At 49.8% G+C, this 20403-nt stretch overlaps 1 non-coding gene across 1 annotated transcript; it reads right to left on the bottom strand.

Annotated features, from left to right (window-relative positions):
- Positions 1 to 19738: 19738 nt before the first annotated feature.
- On the bottom strand, positions 19739 to 19810 carry TRNAC-GCA (transfer RNA cysteine (anticodon GCA)). The gene has a single exon. It is a non-coding gene; the product is annotated as a tRNA-Cys (tRNA).
- Between the last annotated feature and the right edge of the window lie 593 nt (positions 19811 to 20403).

The following is a 20403-nucleotide window of genomic DNA, read 5'->3' as shown; positions in this document are numbered from 1 at the left end:
TTAACCGTTGTTTGTGCATGAAGTCAGCACAGGAGATTGTGCAAGAAAGGGCAGCAGCACGAGTATGAGAGTTACCAGAGAGATGCTTTCCCTCCTGATGGTTTTGCACTCTACTGACCAGGGAGAGGGGGCTTTGTTTGTTTGTTTATTCAATTTGTAGAGCGCACCTGACCCGAAGGTAGCAGGGCGCAGCAAGGAAATGCAAAGCTTACAAAGTTACAGAATGGTAAACAGTATACATTGACAAATGAGATACACAAAGTTAGAGCTCAGAATGTGTCGTTACAACATTTTAGCCAAATTATTTACATTGGGTTGTCGATAGTAAAGGGTAGAGAAGGGGAAAGAGGCAAGAGGTGCTATAAAGGTCTATTAGGAAATGTGAGCGTAAGGAGACACGCGCTATGGGGCACTCAATATAAGGTGGGGAACAGCAGCTGTATTACTTTCTTTTCCTTCCACCATGTCCCGCTTCCTTTCCCAGTCCCTTCTCCCCCTACCCACTGGTTTGGTTTGTCCCTCTGTGATGTCACTTCCCCCCAGGGGCCCCTGTCCCATAAAGGCGCAACAGAAGGCAAATGTGTTATGTTGGTTGGCGGTATAGTGCCATTACCTCCACGTCCCGCTTCCTTGTCTCAGTACTTACCTTTGAGAGGATCTCCCTCTGCCCAGAGCCCTTTCTAATCTCTTCTTTGTTGGCTCTGCCCCTTCTCTGGAGGTATAACCGGCCCTTATGCAGGAGGCCTCAGTTTTTCTTCGTACCACCTGGAACATGATGAGCTTCCTGGCCATGCACAGCACAAAGGGTTAAGGTTGGTAGCCCTCTGTTACAAAGTTGCCGGTCGTGCAGATATGAATACCTCCGTCCCCAAGTACCACACAGGCGATTATATGAACACTACCTGTGCAATCCTTGAGGCCACAGGTGTGGTAGTTCGTCGAGTCTGGAGTCAGGAACTGCCGGAAGGACCCTTTGAGCTCTGTAAGGCAAGGAGGGATTAGTACAAGGCGAAATGCAATTTTACAGAGTATCTAGGAATAGAAACTAAACGTTCTTACCTATGTGTACTGTATGTGTACTGTAGGCCCACCCGGAAAGGAAGGAGAGTGATTGGACCTGAGCTCGGGTTCGGATAGGTTTCCACAACCTCTAGTATGATGATGGTAAGCACTGGAGTTTGAAGTGCTTGATCAGGCGAACGCCTAGTGAGAGGTCATAGGCCCAGGTTCCAAAAATCGTGGTTTGTGGAGAAAATCCGTTAATCAGGCCGTGGTCGAGTAAACCAAGAGTTCCAGAGCTAATCGAGGCAAGTTCAGGGTTAAGAGAAAGCAATCCTTTAGGCAGACTGCTGTCGAGTGACCAAAAGTTCCTGTTAAATTCGAAGCGTAGCAATGTCCAAGAGAAAGACCAGCTGTGAAGCAACTTTCAGTGTTTCTGAATGCATTTAAACCATTGGAGAAAATCACGTGATGTTCAACAAGGAAACGTTGAGGCGTGGGGGTCGTCAGGTGATACCTATTGCGTTTGGTCTCCTCACGTGACGATCAGGTCCACATGAGCAACGGTGATTGCGGCCAAATGGGAACCTCCAATTACATTGCCAACGGAGAGAAGGGCGATAGACACCAAGCCTGCCATGGACCCCCCTGACATGACGAGTGCAATGGTGCCGCCTTGTCTGCGCACCCAGAGGTAAGCATCGGGGGCTACGTAATGTGGGTGTGTGGAAACGTGAGTCTGTGGGAAACATAGGAGTTCGTAAGGTAGAGGACGTGGAAGATGTAACAGAGTCCCCCCTCAAAGGCCCACAACCTCGTGGGCAGGAGGGATGGTCCTTATGGAAGTGCGCAACAAGAAGCGGGGCCTGGACGCCCCGAGATGGAACCCAAGAGCGCTCCTCCGGACCGTAGCCCAACCAGTCCACGAGGTATTGGAGCCGACCTCTGTGCAGACGGGAACCCAAAATGGCACTGACCTCAAAGACATCGGGTGTGGAGACTGAAACAGGAGCAGGTGGAGTATGGACCCGGGTAGGGGCAAGGTATGGTTTAAGGAGGGTAGTATGAAAAACCGGGTGTATACGCCAAGCAGATGGAATAGCAAGGCGCAAGGCTACAGGGTTCAGGACTTTAGCAATTCTGTAGGGGCCGACAAAGCGGGGCAGAAGTTTGCGACAGCCCGGGATGTGTAAATGGCGAGTTGACAACCAAACACGGTCCCCTACATGATACACAGGTGCTACTGCTCGTTTCCTGTCCGCCTTCTTCTTCATAGCTGTCTGTGCCTCACGGAGATGGATCATGGTTTGGGCATGAACCTCAGTTGGATCGCGGGCACAAGCAGTAGCAGCAGGGGTGGCAGAAGGAAAGTCCGGAAGTGGAAGGGTGCGTGGGTGTTGGCCATACATGGAATAGAAAGGAGAAAAGCCGGTGGCCGAGTGCCATGCATTATTGTAGGCAAATTCAGCGAGATGGAGCAGATCGAACCAGGAGTCTTGATACTGAAGGGTCAGGCAGCGCAAAAACTGTTCTAGAGCCTGATTCACCCTTTCCGTCTGTCCATTACTTTCCGGGTGATAGGCCGAGGAGAAGCGGGCATCAATACCCAGGAGCTTGGTCAGAGAACGCCAAAAACAGGACGTGAATTTTGCTCCACGGTCTGATATGATGACTTGTGGGAGGCCGAAAAGACAAAAGACAGACCTAAAAAACAAACGGGCCAAGGTCGGGGCTGATGGCACGCCAGTGCAGGGAATGAAACGGGCAATTTTAGTATAAGAATCAACGATGACCCAGATGGTATCATACCCCTGTCTGCGGGGTAAGTCTGTCATAAGGTCCATAGAGACCGTGTGCCATGGTTTGGGGGGAATGGGTAGAGGTTGGAGCAAACCCAAAGGACATCCCCCGCGTGATTTACATTGGGCACAGATCGCACAGGTGTTTACATAGTTCGCTACATCCCTTCCCATTGACGGCCACCAACACCAACGTCGTAATAACTCCAAGGTACGTTGTTGCCCTGGATGTCCGTTGATGGCAGCATCATGAGACCAGGCAAGTGCCTGATTGCATACATCGCTAGTGGGGAGGATTAATTTCCCTTGAATGAATGGCAGTCCCTCCTGAAGTGTAATGTCCCATTCAGTGAGTATGTGCCGGTGTTGGCAGGTCCAATCTTTAATCGTGGTAAGCATGGTTGGGGTCGGTGTACATAGGCAGATGACATGGCCCTTTCCCAATAATGTGTCCGGAAATGTGGAAAGCAATACTCCCCCAGGAGAACGTGAAAGTGCATCTGCTTTACCATGAGCGAGAGCTGGCCTATGCTTTACCACAAAATCGAATGCGGCGAAGAATAAATACCAATGCACCTGCCTACTGTTCACACATTTCAGAGAGGCAAGATCCTCAGGTTTTTATGATCTGTGTACACCACCGTTTGATGCTTTGCCCCCATTAGATGGTGACGCCAGGTTTGAAGTGCATCCTTAATGGCTAACAGTTCCTTTTCTGTTACGGTATAATGGGACTCGGCTGTCGAGAATTTCTGTGAATGATAAGCTATAGGTTGCAAAAGCCCAGTAGCAGAACAAGGTTGAGAAAGTATGGTACCTAACGCGAAAGAGGAGGCATCCGCCTCTACAACAAACGGAATCTCCGGGTCAGGGTGTTTTAGCACAGGGGCAGAAACAATCCTGGACTTGAGTGACACGAAGGCCCCTTGGTGGTCAGGTGTCCAGATGAAGGGGACATGAGGGCTGGTGAGGGCGGTCAGGGGAGAAACGATGGCAGAAAAGCCGGCGATGAATCGCCTGTAAAAGTTGGCAAAGCCGAGAAACGATTGGAGTTGTTTGAGTTTGACGGGGGTAGGCCACTCCGTGATTGCACGTACTTTTGTCTGATTCATGGTCAACCCACCGGGTGTAATGTGAAAACCCAGGAACTCTACTTCTTGAGAATGAAACAAACACTTTTCGGGTTTGGCGAACAAGGCGTTTCTTTTGAGGCGAGAGAGGACTTCTCTTACATGCCCGATATGGTCATCCAGAGAGGATGAGAAGATCAAGATATCATCTAAATAGACCACCACGAATACATCAAGAATGTCAGATAATACATCATTGATGAAGCGTTGGAATGTGGCAGGAGCGTTACAGAGCCCAAAGGGCATCACGTTGTACTCAAACAACCCCTGTCGAGAACAAAAGGCCTTTTTCCACTCGTCCCCACGCAGCATGCGGATCAGATTGTACGCCCCTCTCAGGTCCAACTTGGTAAAGATAGAAGCGGCCGTTAACTTATCTAACAGCGTAGAAATGAGTGGAATAGGATACCTGTTTTTGATGGTGATGGCATTCAACCGTCTATATTCAACCGCCGGTGCCCCCTCTCTCATGGGCGAGCCTTCTGAAAAAACGGAGTCTTGCTTCTGGGACGTCAAGGGCATTCTTTCACATAGTGCCCGTTGAGTCTGCAATAAAAGCAGGCGTTATCTGTCCTCCGACGTTCCCTTTCAGTCGGTGTTATTGGACTGCGGATCCCGCCTTTTTGCATGGGTTTGGGACTGGTAGGTGGAGGTGCCGAGGAAGAGTGACTAGCAAATGTTGCTTCTGCCTTCTGCTCGGATCTGCGGGCGTCTAACTGCAGTGTGAGATCAACTAGATCCGAAAAAACAGAAGTCAGAGCAGGAACCACCGACAGAGCATCTTTCATGGCATTGGACAAGCCCCGGTAGAAAACGATCGCCTTTTTTTCCTCTGGCCAGGAAGTTTCTGCGGCCAATTGGTTAAAACGGGTGATATATTCTATCAATGTTTGCCTACCCTGTGTGAGATCAAGTAATTCCAGGTCCCGTGCCTGGGCCTTGTAACGGGTATCGAATACCTTTGCCATTTCTGCGACCAGCAGATCGAAATCGTATAAGGCAGGGTGATCGTTTTCCAACAATGGATTTGCCCAAGTGGCAGCTACCCCGGACAAATGAGACAGAAGGAAGGCGGCCTTAGTGACAGAGTCGGGAAAAGCCTGAGGTTTGCATAAGAAATGTAATTTACACTGATTTATGAAGGTGCGATTATTCCGGAGTTCACGCTGGAAGCGTTCTGGAGCAGCAAGAGGGGGAGTCAACGGGAGCAACACTGGAGTGGGAACGGGGGCTGAAGTCGGGGCAGGCTGGGCTGGAGAGGCAGGACCGGGTTCGTCATCATCACCGGGCAAGGGAAAACCTGTACTCTGGAGGGCATCAAGGCGGTGGTGAATGGCGGTCGTGGCAGTGGCCATGTCGGTCCTAAGGGCCTCTAGGGCCTGCATTAACGCGGTCACAGGGTCCCCGTCGGAGGGATTCATAGTCTGAACGAACCGTGAAGGCTTCACAGTCTGTTACAAAGTTGCCGGTCGTGCAGATATGAATACCTCCGTCCCCTAGTACCACACAGGCGATTATATGTGCTACAAGTGTCGCCTCCCCCCCTACCGCCGCGTCCCACCAGTGAGTTGGGAAAGTAGGAACACCTGTGCTTTCAGTTTCCAAATGTATAGCTTAAACTTGACTGTGGGCACTGACACTACTCTTTTAAGGCATGCATATGAATGGCACTGCTGGCAGTGCAGTGCTCACGATCAGAGAACCACATCTGAGACTGGATTCTTTGTAATTTGAGTGATGAGTCCTAAAGAAGAAATCTGCATAGGTAGCACAGCAGGTTAAGTGACCTTTGCTGCGATGTTATGTGTTAAGAGCTCCGTGTAAGTACTGACTTCAGAGCTAAAAACAAAAACATGGATGTGATGTGTTCTTCTTTCGAGTTTTCAACCGTAGAGATATTTCAATTTAGAAAACTTAAGAAAGTATTTTAAAGTTCCACATTTCAGAGCAGCGACTGTTCACGGATGTCAGCTTTGCACAGAAAAGAAAGGCAATTCTTAATGAACTGAGAAAGTAAGTTTTATAATAATAAAAAGAAGGGGACACCCGGATTCGAATAGGGGACCTCTTGATCTGCAGTCAAATGCTCTACCACTGAGCTTTATCCCCAGTTGACGGAGGAAAGCCTCTGCTTTTTCTTAACCGTTGTTTGTGCATGAAGTCAGCACAGGAGATTGTGCAAGAAAGGGCAGCAGCACGAGTATGAGAGTGACCAGAGAGATGCTTTCCCTCCTGATGGTTTTGCACTCTACTGACCAGGGAGAGGGGGCTTTGTTTGTTTGTTTATTCAATTTGTAGAGCGCACCTGACCCGAAGGTAGCAGGGCGCAGCAAGGAAATGCAAAGCTTACAAAGTTACAGAATGGTAAACAGTATACATTGACAAATGAGATACACAAAGTTAGAGCTCAGAATGTGTCGTTACAACATTTTAGCCAAATTATTTACATTGGGTTGTCGATAGTAAAGGGTAGAGAAGGGGAAAGAGGCAAGAGGTGCTATAAAGGTCTATTAGGAAATGTGAGCGTAAGGAGACACGCGCTATGGGGCACTCAATATAAGGTGGGGAACAGCAGCTGTATTACTTTCTTTTCCTTCCACCATGTCCCGCTTCCTTTCCCAGTCCCTTCTCCCCCTACCCACTGGTTTGGTTTGTCCCTCTGTGATGTCACTTCCCCCCAGGGGCCCCTGTCCCATAAAGGCGCAACAGAAGGCAAATGTGTTATGTTGGTTGGCGGTATAGTGCCATTACCTCCACGTCCCGCTTCCTTGTCTCAGTACTTACCTTTGAGAGGATCTCCCTCTGCCCAGAGCCCTTTCTAATCTCTTCTTTGTTGGCTCTGCCCCTTCTCTGGAGGTATAACCGGCCCTTATGCAGGAGGCCTCAGTTTTTCTTCGTACCACCTGGAACATGATGAGCTTCCTGGCCATGCACAGCACAAAGGGTTAAGGTTGGTAGCCCTCTGTTACAAAGTTGCCGGTCGTGCAGATATGAATACCTCCGTCCCCAAGTACCACACAGGCGATTATATGAACACTACCTGTGCAATCCTTGAGGCCACAGGTGTGGTAGTTCGTCGAGTCTGGAGTCAGGAACTGCCGGAAGGACCCTTTCAGCGCTGTAAGGCAAGGAGGGATTAGTACAAGGCGAAATGCAATTTTACAGAGTATCTAGGAATAGAAACTAAACGTTCTTACCTATGTGTACTGTATGTGTACTGTAGGCCCACCCGGAAAGGAAGGAGAGTGATTGGACCTGAGCTCGGGTTCGGATAGGTTTCCACAACCTCTAGTATGATGATGGTAAGCACTGGAGTTTGAAGTGCTTGATCAGGCGAACGCCTAGTGAGAGGTCATAGGCCCAGGTTCCAAAAATCGTGGTTCGTGAGAAAATCCGTTAATCAGGCCGTGGTCGAGTAAACCAAGAGTTCCAGAGCTAATCGAGGAAAGTTCAGGTTTAAGAGAAAGCAATCCTTTAGGCAGACTGCTGTCGAGTGACCAAAAGTTCCTGGTAAATTCGAAGCGTAGCAATGTCCAAGAGAAAGACCAGCTGTGAAGCAACTTTCAGTGTTTCTGAATGCATTTAAACCATTGGAGAAAATCACGTGATGTTCAACAAGGAAACGTTGAGGCGTGGGGGTCGTCACGTGATACCGATTGCGTTTGGTCTCCTCACGTGACGATCAGGTCCACACGAGCAACGGTGATTGCGGCCAAATGGGAACCTCCAATTACATTGCCAACGGAGAGAAGGGCGATAGACACCAAGCCTGCCATGGACCCCCCTGACATGACGAGTGCAATGGTGCCGCCTTGTCTGCGCACCCAGAGGTAAGCATCGGGGGCTACGTAATGTGGGTGTGTGGAAACGTGAGTCTGTGGGAAACATAGGAGTTCGTAAGGTAGAGGACGTGGAAGATGTAACAGAGTCCCCCCTCAAAGGCCCACGACCTCGTGGGCAGGAGGGATGGTCCTTATGGAAGCGCGCAACAAGAAGCGGGGCCTGGACGCCCCGAGATGGAACCCAAGAGCGCTCCTCCGGACCGTAGCCCAACCAGTCCACGAGGTATTGGAGCCGACCTCTGTGCAGACGGGAACCCAAAATGGCACTGACCTCAAAGACATCGGGTGTGGAGACTGAAACAGGAGCAGGTGGAGTATGGACCCGGGTAGGGGCAAGGTATGGTTTAAGGAGCGAAGTATGAAAAACCGGGTGTATACACCAAGCAGATGGAATAGCAAGGCGCAAGGCTACAGGGTTCAGGACTTTAGCAATTCTGTAGGGGCCGACAAAGCGGGGCAGAAGTTTGCAACAGCCCGGGATGTGTAAATTGCGAGTTGACAACCAAACACGGTCCCCTACATGATACACAGGTGCTACTGCTCGTTTCCTGTCCGCCTTCTTCTTCATAGCTGTCTGTGCCTCACGGAGATGGATCATGGTTTGGGCATGAACCTCAGTTAGATCGCGGGCACAAGCAGTAGCAGCAGGGGTGGCAGAAGGAAAGTCCGGAAGTGGAAGGGTACGTGGGTGTTGGCCATACATGGAATAGAAAGGAGAAAAGCCGGTGGCCGAGTGCCATGCATTATTGTAGGCAAATTCAGCGAGATGGAGCAGATCGAACCAGGAGTCTTGATACTGAAGGGTCAGGCAGCGCAAAAACTGTTCTAGAGCCTGGTTCACCCTTTCCGTCTGTCCATTACTTTCCGGGTGATAGGCCGAGGAACTATACCCAGGAGCTTGGTCAGAGAACGCCAAAAACAGGACGTGAATTGTGCTCCACGGTCTGATATGATGACTTGTGGGAGGCCGAAAAGACAAAAGACAGACCTAAAAAACAAACGGGCCAAGGTCGGGGCTGATGGCACGCCAGTGCAGGGAATGAAACGGGCCATTTTAGTATAAGAATCAACGATGACCCAGATGGTATCATACCCCTGTCTGCGGGGTAAGTCTGTGATAAGGTCCATAGAGACCGTGTGCCATGGTTTGGGGGGAATGGGTAGAGGTTGGAGCAAACCCAAAGGACGTCCCCTGCGTGATTTACATCGGGCACAGATCGCACAGGTGTTTACATAGTTCGCTACATCCCTTCCCATTGACGGCCACCAACACCAACGTCGTAATAACTCCAAGGTACGTTGTTGCCCTGGATGTCCGTTGATGGCAGCATCATGAGACCAGGCAAGTGCCTGATTGCATGCATCGCTAGTGGGGAGGAATAATTTCCCTTGAATGAATGGCAGTCCCTCCTGAAGTGTAATGTCCCATTCAGTGAGTATGTGCCGGTGTTGGCAGGTCCAATCTTTAATCGTGGTAAGCATGGTTGGGGTCGGTGTACATAGGCAGATGACATGGCCCTTTCCCAATAATGTGTCCGGAAATGTGGGAAGCAATACTCCCCCAGGAGAACGTGAAAGTGCATCCGCTTTACCATGAGCGAGAGCTGGCCTATGTTTTACCACAAAATCGAATGCGGCGAAGAATAAATGCCAACGCACCTGCCTACTGTTCACACATTTCAGAGAGGATAGATCCTGCAGGTTTTTATGATCTGTGTACACCACCGTTTGATGCTTTGCCCCCATTAGATGGTGACGCCAGGTTTGAAGTGCATCCTTAATGGCTAACAGTTCCTTTTCTGTTACGGTATAATGGGACTCAGCTGTCGAGAATTTCCGTGAATGATAAGCTATAGGATGCAAAAGCCCAGTAGCAGAACAAGGTTGAGAAAGTATGGCACCTAACGCGAAAGAGGAGGCATCCGCCTCTACAACAAACGGAATCTCCGGGTCAGGGTGTTGTAGCACAGGGACAGAAACAAACCTGGACTTGAGTGCCTCGAAGGCCCCTTGGTGGTCAGGTGTCCAGATGAAGGGGACATGAGGGCTGGTGAGGGCGGTCAGGGGAGAAACGATGGCAGAAAAGCCGGCGATGAATCGCCTGTAAAAGTTGGCAAAGCCGAGAAACAATTGGAGTTGTTTGAGTTTGACGGGGGTAGGCCACTCCGTGATTGCACGTACTTTTGTCTGATTCATGGTCAACCCACCGGGTGTAATATGAAAACCCAGGAACTCTACTTCTTGAGAATGAAAGAAACACTTTTCGGGTTTGGCGAACAAGGCGTTTCTTTTGAGACGAGAGAGGACTTCTCTTACATGCCCGATATGGTCATCCAGAGAGGATGAGAAGATCAAGATATCATCTAAATAGACCACCACGAATACATCAAGAATGTCAGATAATACATCATTGATGAAGCGTTGGAATGTGGCAGGAGCGTTACAGAGCCCAAAGGGCATCACGGTGTACTCAAACAACCCCTGTCGGGAACAAAAGGCAGTTTTCCACTGGTCCTCACGCCGCATGAGGATCAGATTGTACGCCAATCTCAGATCCAACTTGGTAAAGTAGAGGCGGCCGTTAACTTATCTAACAGCGTAGAAATGAGTGGAATAGGATACCTGTTTTTGATGGTGATGGCATTCAACCGTCTATAGTCCACGCACGGGCGTAGATCACCTTCCTTCTTTGGCACAAAGAAAATGGGGCTAGCAGCTGGGGAACAGGAGGGACAGATATGACCTAGACGCAGAGCCTGCTGTATGTAATCCTTCAGGGCTTATTCCTCGGAAGGTGACAACGAGTAGATCCTCCCCTTTGGTATGGGGGCATCTGGAATGAGATCAATAGGACAATCGTAGGCCCTATGCGGGGGCAAACCCTCCGTGGATGCCTTATCGAAAACCATGTGGAAATCTTGGTATTCAACAGGGATGCTAACCGAGATGGCCCCTACGGTATGTAATGTGGTAGCCTCTGCTGTGTCATCAGTGAGTCGGGAGGAGGCCATGGCGCCAAGAATCGTGGCAGGAGAAACAAGGGAGTCTGGTTCTATCAGGCAAAAATGTTGACATAACTCTGACTCAAACGATACGTGTCCTGTTCCCCAATTGATCAAAGGGTATGTTGCCTCAACCAGGGGATACCTAGAACGATACCGAACTGCGGTGTAGTGATGAGATCGAATGACAGGGTCTCTTTATGTGTGCCTTGTATTACCACCTCAAGAGGGGCCGTTTGATGTCTGATCGGGCCAGAAGTCAGGGACGTGCCATTGACTGCTTGTACGGGCTCAGGATGCTCCTTTTTGATTAGCGGTAAGTTAAGACTATGGGCTAAAGCGATGTCCATGAAGCAGCCAGTGGCCCCTGAATCGATCACAGGATAGACAGTGTGTGTGATCTCCCTGGTTGGTTTTAATAAGGCCTGCACTACTATGGGTCTGATTGGACCAAAGGCGGGTTCAGTGGGGGTCAATGAAGGGCTCGCCGGTGCCCCCTCTCTCATGGGCGAGCCTTCTGAAAAAACGGAGTCTTGTTTCTGGGACGTCGAGGGCATTCTTTCACATAGTGCCCGTTGAGTCCGCAATAAAAGCAGGCGTTATCTGTCCTCCAACGTTCCCTTTCAGTCGGTGTTATTGGACTGCGGTTCCCGCCTATTTGCATGGGTTCGGGACTGGTAGATGGAGGTGCCGGGGAAGAGTGACTAGCAAATGTCGCTTCTGCCTTCTGCTTGGATCTGCGGGCGTCTAACTGCAGTGTGAGATCAACTAGATCCGAAAAAACAGAAGTCAGAGCAGGAACCACCGACAGAGCATCTTTCATGGCATTGGACAAGCCCCGGTAGAAAACGATCGCCTTTTTTTCCTCTGGCCAGGAAGTTTCTGCGGCCAATTGGTTAAAACGGGTGATATATTCTATCAATGTTTGCCTACCCTGTGTGAGATCAAGTAATTCCAGGTCCCGTGCCTGGGCCTTGTAACGGGTATCGAATACCTTTGCCATTTCTGCGACCAGCAGATCGAAATCGTATAAGGCAGGGTGATCGTTTTCCAACAATGGATTTGCCCAAGTGGCAGCTTCCCCGGACAAATGAGACAGAAGGAAGGCGGCCTTAGTGACAGAGTCGGGAAAAGCCTGAGGTTTGCATAAGAAATGTAATTTACACTGATTTATGAAGGTGCGATATTTCCGGGGTTCACCCTGGAAGCGTTCTGGAGCAGCAAGAGGGGGAGTCAACGGGAGCAACACTGGAGTGGGAACGGGGGCTGAAGTCGGGGCAGGCTGGGCTGGAGAGGCAGGACCGGGTTCGTCATCATCACCGGGCAAGGGAAAACGTGTACTCTGGAGAGCATCAAGGCGGTGGTGAATGGCGGTCGTGGCAGTGGCCACGTCGGTCCTAAGGGCCTCTAGGGCCTGCATTAACGCGGTCACAGGGTCCCCGGCGGAGGGATTCATAGTCTGAACGAACCGGGAAGGCTTCACAGTCTGTTACAAAGTTGCCGGTCGTGCAGATATGAATACCTCCGTCCCCTAGTACCGCACAGGCGATTATATGTGCTACAAGTGTCGCCTCCCCCCTACCGCCGCGTCCCACCAGTGAGTTGGGAAAGTAGGAACACCTGTGCTTTCAGTTTCCAAATGTATAGCTTAAACGAGACTGATGGCACTGACGCTACTCTTTTAAGGCATGCATATGAATGGCACTGCTGGTAGTGCAGTGCTCACGATCAGAGAACCACATCTGAGACTGGATTCTTTGTAATTTGAGTGATGAGTCCTAAAGAAGAAATCTGCATAGGTAGCACAGCAGGTTAAGTGACCTTTGCTGCGATGTTATGTGTTAAGAGCTCCGTGTAAATACTGACTTCAGAGCTAAAAACAAAAACATGGATGTGATGTGTTCTTCTTTCGAGTTTTCAACCGTAGAGATATTTCAATTTAGAAAACTTAAGAAAGTATTTTAAAGTTCCACATTTCAGAGCAGCGACTGTTCACGGATGTCAGCTTTGCACAGAAAAGAAAGGCAATTCTTAATGAACTGAGAAAGTAAGTTTTAGAATAATAAATGATAAAAAGAAGGGGACACCCGGATTCGAATAGGGGACCTCTTGATCTGCAGTCAAATGCTCTACCACTGAGCTTTATCCCCAGTTGACGGAGGAAAGCCTCTGCTTTTTCTTAACCGTTGTTTGTGCATGAAGTCAGCACAGGAGATTGTGCAAGAAAGGGCAGCAGCACGAGTATGAGAGTGACCAGAGAGATGCTTTCCCTCCTGATGGTTTTGCACTCTACTGACCAGGGAGAGGGGGCTTTGTTTGTTTGTTTATTCAATTTGTAGAGCGCACCTGACCCGAAGGTAGCAGGGCGCAGCAAGGAAATGCAAAGCTTACAAAGTTACAGAATGGTAAACAGTATACATTGACAAATGAGATACACAAAGTTAGAGCTCAGAATGTGTCGTTACAACATTTTAGCCAAATTATTTACATTGGGTTGTCGATAGTAAAGGGTAGAGAAGGGGAAAGAGGCAAGAGGTGCTATATAGGTCTATTAGGAAATGTGAGCGTAAGGAGACACGCGCTATGGGGCACTCAATATAAGGTGGGGAACAGCAGCTGTATTACTTTCTTTTCCTTCCACCATGTCCTGCTTCCTTTCCCAGTCCCTTCTCCCCCTACCCACTGGTTTGGTTTGTCCCTCTGTGATGTCACTTCCCCCCAGGGGCCCCTGTCCCATAAAGGCGCAACAGAAGGCAAATGTGTTATGTTGGTTGGGGGTATAGTGCCATTACCTCCACGTCCCGCTTCCTTGTCTCAGTACTTACCTTTGAGAGGATCTCCCTCTGCCCAGAGCCCTTTCTAAGCTCTTCTTTGTTGGCTCTGCCCCTTCTCTGGAGGTATAACCGGCCCTTATGCAGGAGGCCTCAGTTTTTCTTCGTACCACCTGGAACATGATGAGCTTCCTGGCCATGCACAGCACAAAGGGTTAAGGTTGGTAGCCCTCTGTTACAAAGTTGCCGGTCGTGCAGATATGAATACCTCCGTCCCCAAGTACCACACAGGCGATTATATGAACACTGCCTGTGCAATCCTTGAGGCCACAGGTGTGGTAGTTCGTCGAGTCTGGAGTCAGGAACTTCCGGAAGGACCCTTTGAGCGCTGTAAGGCAAGGAGGGATTAGTACAAGGCGAAATGCAATATTACAGAGTATCTAGGAATAGAAACTAAACGTTCTTACCTATGTGTACTGTATGTGTACTGTAGGCCCACCCGGAAAGGAAGGAGAGTGATTGGACCTGAGCTCGGGTTCGGATAGGTTTCCACAACCTCTGGTATGATGATGGTAAGCACTGGAGTTTGAAGTGCTTGATCAGGCGAACGCCTAGTGAGAGGTCATAGGCCCAGGTTCCAAAAATCGTGGTTCGTGGAGAAAATCAGTTAATCAGGCCGTAGTCGAGTAAACCAAGAGTTCCAGAGCTAATCAAGGCAAGTTCAGGGTTAAGAGAAAGCAATCCGTTAGGCAGACCGCTGTCGAGTGACCAAAAGTTCCTGGTAAATTCGAAGCGTAGCAATGTCCAAGAGAAAGACCAGCTGTGAAGCAACGTTTCGGTGTTTCTGAATGCATTTAAACCATTGGAGAAAATCACGTGATGCTCAACAAGGAAACGTTGAGGCGTGGGGGTCGTCACGTGATACCGATTGCGTTTGGTCTCCTCACGTGACGATCAGGTCCACACGAGCAACGGTGATTGCGGCCAAATGGGAACCTCCAATTACATTGCCAACGGAGAGAAGGGCGATAGACACCAAGCCTGCCATGGACCCCCCTGACATGACGAGTGCAATGGTGCCGCCTTGTCTGCGCACTGAGAGGTAAGCATCGGGGGCTACGTAATGTGGGTGTGTTGAAACGTGAGTCTGTGGGAAACATAGGAGTTCGTAAGGTAGAGGACGTGGAAGATGTAACAGAGTCCCCCCTCAAAGGCCCACGACCTCGTGGGCAGGAGGGATGGTCCTTATGGAAGCGCGCAACAAGAAGCGGGGCCTGGACGCCCCGAGATGGAACCCAAGAGCGCTCCTCCGGACCGTAGCCCAACCAGTCCACGAGGTATTGGAGCCGACCTCTGTGCAGACGGGAACCCAAAATGGCACTGACCTCAAAGACATCGGGTGTGGAGACTGAAACAGGAGCAGGTGGAGTATGGACCCGGGTAGGGGCAAGGTATGGTTTAAGGAGGGAAGTATGAAAAACCGGGTGTACACGCCAAGCAAGGCGCAAGGCTACAGGGTTCAGGACTTTAGCAATTCTGTAGGGGCCGACAAAGCGGGGCAGAAGTTTGCAACAGCCCGGGATGTGTAAATTGCGAGTTGACAACCAAACACGGTCCCCTACATGATACACAGGTGCTACTGCTCGTTTCCTGTCCGCCTTCTTCTTAATAGCTGTCTGTGCCTCACGGAGATGGATCATGGTTTGGGCATGAACCTCAGTTAGATCGTGGGCACAAGCAGTAGCAGCAGGGGTGGCAGAAGGAAAGTCCGGAAGTGGAAGGGTACGTGGGTGTTGGCCATACATGGAATAGAAAGGAGAAAAGCCGGTGGCCCAGTGCCATGCATTATTGTAGGCAAATTCAGCGAGATGGAGCAGATCGAACCAGGAGTCTTGATACTGAAGGGTCAGGCAGCGTAAAAACTGTTCTAGAGCCTGATTCACCCTTTCCGTCTGTCCATTACTTTCCGGGTGATAGGCCGAGGAGAATCGGGCATCAATACCCAGGAGCTTGGTCAGAGAATGCCAAAAACAGGACGTGAATTGTGCTCCACGGTCTGATATTATGACTTGTGGGAGGCCGAAAAGACAAAAGACAGAATTAAAAAACAAACGGGCCAAGGTCGGGGCTGATGGCACGCCAGTGCAGGGAATGAAACGGGCCATTTTAGTATAAGAATCAACGATGACCCAGATGGTATCATACCCCTGTCTGCGGGGTAAGTCTGTGATAAGGTCCATAGAGACCGTGTGCCATGGTTTGGGGGGAATGGGTAGAGGTTGGAGCAAACCCAAAGGACGTCCCCTGCGTGATTTACATTGGGCACAGATCGCACAGGTGTTTACATAGTTCGCTACATCCCTTCCCATTGACGGCCACCAACACCAACGTCGTAATAACTCCAAGGTACGTTGTTGCCCTGGATGTCCGTTGATGGCAGCATCATGAGACCAGGCAAGTGCCTGATTGCATACATCGCTAGTGGGGAGGAATAATTTCCCTTGAATGAATGGCAGTCCCTCCTGAAGTGTAATGTCCCATTCAGTGAGTATGTGCCGGTGTTGGCAGGTCCAATCTTTAATCGTGGTAAGCATGGTTGGGGTCGGTGTACATAGGCAGATGACATGGCCCTTTCCCAATAATGTGTCCGGAAATGTGGGAAGCAATACTCCCCCAGGAGAACGTGAAAGTGCATCCGCTTTACCATGAGCGGGAGCTGGCCTATGTTTTACCACAAAATCGAATGCGGCGAAGAATAAATGCCAACGCACCTGCCTACTGTTCACACATTTCAGAGAGGCAAGATCCTGCAGGTTTTTATGATCTGTGTACACCACCGTTTGATGCTTTGCCCCCATTAGATGGTGACGCCAGGTTTGAAGTGCTTCCTTAATGGCTAACAGTTCCTTTTCTGTTACGGTATAATGGGACTCGGCTGTAGAGAATTTCCGTGAATGATAAGCTATAGGATGCAAAAGCCCAGTAGTAGAACAAGGTTGAGAAAGTATGGCACCTAACGCGAAAGAGGAGGCATCCGCCTCTACAACAAACGGAATCTCCGGGTCAGGGTGTTGTAGCACAGGGGCAGAAACAAACCTTGACTTGAGTGCCTCGAAGGCCCCTTGGTGGTCAGGTATCCAGATGAAGGGGACATGAGGGCTGGTGAGGGCGATCAGGGGAGAAACGAAGGCAGAAAAGCCGGCGATGAATCGCCTGTAAAAGTTGGCAAAGCCGAGAAACAATTGGAGTTGTTTGAGTTTGACGGGGGTAGGCCACTCCGTGATTGCACGTACTTTTGTCTGATTCATGGTCAACCCACCGGGTGTAATGTGAAAACCCAGGAACTCTACTTCTTGAGAATGAAACAAACACTTTTCGGGTTTGGCGAACAAGGCGTTTCTTTTGAGGCGAGAGAGGACTTCTCTTACATGCCCGATATGGTCATCCAGAGAGGATGAGAAGATCAAGATATCATCTAAATAGACCACCACGAATACATCAAGAATGTCAGATAATACATCATTGATGAAGCGTTGGAATGTGGCAGGAGCGTTACAGAGCCCAAAGGGCATCACGGTGTACTCAAACAACCCCCTGTCGGGAACAAAAGGCCGTTTTCCACTCGTCCCCACGCCGCATGCGGATCAGATTGTACGCCCCTCTCAGTTCCAACTTGGTAAAGATAGAGGCGGCCGTTAACTTAACTAACAGCGTAGAAATGAGTGGAATAGGATACCTGTTTTTGATGGTGATGGCATTCAACCGTCTATAGTCCACGCACGGGCGTAGATCACCTTCCTTCTTTGGCACAAAGAAAATGGGGCTAGCAGCTGGGGAACAGGAGGGACAGATATGACCTAGACGCAGAGCCTGCTGTATGTAATCCTTCAGGGCTTGTTCCTCGGAAGGTGACAACGAGTAGATCCTCCCCTTTGGTATGGGGGCATCTGGAATGAGATCAATAGGACAATCGTAGGCCCTAAGCGGGGGCAAACCCTCCATGGATGCCTTATCGAAAACCATGTGGAAATCTTGGTATTCAACAGGGATGCTAACCGAGATGGCCCCTACGGTATGTAATGTGGTAGCCTCTGCTGTGTCATCAGTGAGTCGGGAGGAGGCCATGGCGCCAAGAATCGTGGCAGGAGAAACAAGGGAGTCTGGTTCTATCAGGCAAAAATGTTGACATAACTCTGACTCAAACGATACGTGTCCTGTTCCCCAATTGATCAAAGGGTTATGTTGCCTCAACCAGGGGATACCTAGAACGATACCGAACTGCGGTGTAGTGATGAGATCGAATGACAGGGTCTCTTTATGTGTGCCTTGTATTACCACCTCAAGAGGGGCTGTTTGATGTCTGATCGGGCCAGATGTCAGGGACGTGCCATTGACTGCTTGTACGGGCTCAGGATGCTCCTTTTTGATTAGCGGTAAGTTAAGACTATGGGCTAAAGCGATGTCCATGAAGCAGCCAGTGGCCCCTGAATCGATCACAGGATAGTCAGTGTGTGTGATCTCCCTGGTTGGTTTTAATAAGGCCTGCACTACTATGGGTCTGATTGGACCAAAGGCGGGTTCAGTGGGGGTAAAGGAAGGGCTCGCCGGTGCCCCCTCTCTCATGGGCGAGCCTTCTGAAAAAACGGAGTCTTGTTTCTGGGACGTCGAGGGCATTCTTTCACATAGTGCCCGTTGAGTCCGCAATAAAAGCAGGCGTTATCTGTCCTCCGACGTTCCCTTTCAGTCGGTGTTATTGGACTGCGGATCCCGCCTATTTGCATGGGTTCGGGACTGGTAGATGGAGGTGCCGGGGAAGAGTGACTAGCAAATGTCGCTTCTGCCTTCTGCTCGGATCTGCGGGCGTCTAACTGCAGTGTGAGATCAACTAGATCCGAAAAAAAAGAAGTCAGAGCAGGAACCACCGACAGAGCATCTTTCATGGCACTGGACAAGCCCCGGTAGAAAACGATCGCCTTTTTTTCCTCTGGCCAGGAAGTTTCTGCGGCCAATTGGTTAAAACGGGTGATATATTCTATCAATGTTTGCCTACCCTGTGTGAGATCAAGTAATTCCAGGTCCCGTGCCTGGGCCTTGTAACGGGTATCGAATACCTTTGCCATTTCTGCGACCAGCAGATCGAAATCGTATAAGGCAGGGTGATCGTTTTCCAACAATGGATTTGCCCAAGTGGCAGCTACCCCGGACAAATGAGACAGAAGGAAGGCGGCCTTAGTGACAGAGTCGGGAAAAGCCTGCGGTTTGCATAAGAAATGTAATTTACACTGATTTATGAAGGTGCGATATTTCCGGGGTTCACCCTGGAAGCGTTCTGGAGCAGCAAGAGGGGGAGTCAACGGGAGCAACACTGGAGTGGGAACGGGGGCTGAAGTCGGGGCAGGCTGGGCTGGAGAGGCAGGACCGGGTTCGTCATCATCACCGGGCAAGGGAAAACGTGTACTCTGGAGGGCATCAAGGCGGTGGTGAATGGCGGTCGTGGCAGTGGCCATGTCGGTCCTAAGGGCCTCTAGGGCCTGCATTAACGCGGTCACAGGGTCCCCGGCGGAGGGATTCATAGTCTGAACGAACCGGGAAGGCTTCACAGTCTGTTACAAAGTTGCCGGTCGTGCAGATATGAATACCTCCGACCCCTAGTACCACACAGGCGATTATATGTGCTACAAGTGTCGTCTCCCCCCTACCGCCGCGTCCCACCAGTGAGTTGGGAAAGTAGGAACACCTGTGCTTTCAGTTTCCAAATGTATAGCTTAAACCAGACTGTGGGCACTGACGCTACCCTTTTAAGGCATGCATATGAATGGCACTGCTGGTATTGCAGTGCTCACGATCAGAGAACCACATCTGAGACTGGATTCTTTGTAATTTGAGTGATGAGTCCTAAAGAAGAAATCTGCATAGGTAGCACAGCAGGTTAAGTGACCTTTGCTGCGATGTTATGTGTTAAGAGCTCCGTGTACATACTGACTTCAGAGCTAAAAATAAAAACATGGATGTGATGTGTTCTTCTTTCGAGTTTTCAACCCTAGAGATATTTCAATTTAGAAAACTTAAGAAAGTATTTAAAAGTTCCACGTTTCAGAGCAGCGACTGTTCACGGATGTCAGCTTTGCACAGAAAAGAAAGGCAATTCTTAATGAACTGAGAAAGTAAGTTTTATAATAATAAATGATAAAAAGAAGGGGACACCCGGATTTGAACGGGGGACCTCTTGATCTGCAGTCAAATGCTCTACCACTGAGCTATATCCCCAGATGACGAAGGTGAGCCTCTGCTTTTTCTTAACCGTTGTTTGTGCACGAAGTCAGCACAGGAGATTGTGCAAGAAAGGGCAGCAGCACGAGTATGAGAGTGACCAGAGAGATGCTTTCCCTCCTGATGGTTTTGCACTCTACTGACCAGGGAGAGGGGGCTTTGTTTGTTTATTCAATTTGTAGAGCGCACCTGACCCGAAGGTAGCAGGGTGCAGCAAGGAAATGCAAAGCTTACAAAGTTACATAATGGTAAACTGTATACATTGACAAATGAGATACACAAAGTTAGAGCTCAGAATGTGTTGTTACAAGATTTTAGCCAAATTATTTACATTGGGTTGTCGATAGTAAAGGGTAGAGAAGGGGAAAGAGGCAAGAGGTGCTATATAGGTCTATTAGGAAATGTGAGCGTAAGGAGACACGCGCTATGGGGCACTCAATATAAGGTGGGGAACAGCAGCTGTATTACTTTCTTTTCCTTCCACCATGTCCCGCTTCCTTTCCCAGTCCCTTCTCCCCCTACCCACTGGTTTGGTTTGTCCTTCTGTGATGTCACTTCCCCCCAGGGGCCCCTGTCCCATAAAGGCGCAA

Source organism: Ambystoma mexicanum, chromosome 1p (genome assembly GCF_040938575.1).
Source record: "Ambystoma mexicanum isolate Mex_15411 chromosome 1p, UKY_AmexF1_1, whole genome shotgun sequence".
In the NCBI taxonomy this organism is placed as follows: domain Eukaryota; kingdom Metazoa; phylum Chordata; class Amphibia; order Caudata; family Ambystomatidae; genus Ambystoma; species Ambystoma mexicanum.
The sequence above is the reverse complement of the archived record's forward strand: the minus strand, read 5'-3'. Positions and strand labels throughout refer to the sequence as shown.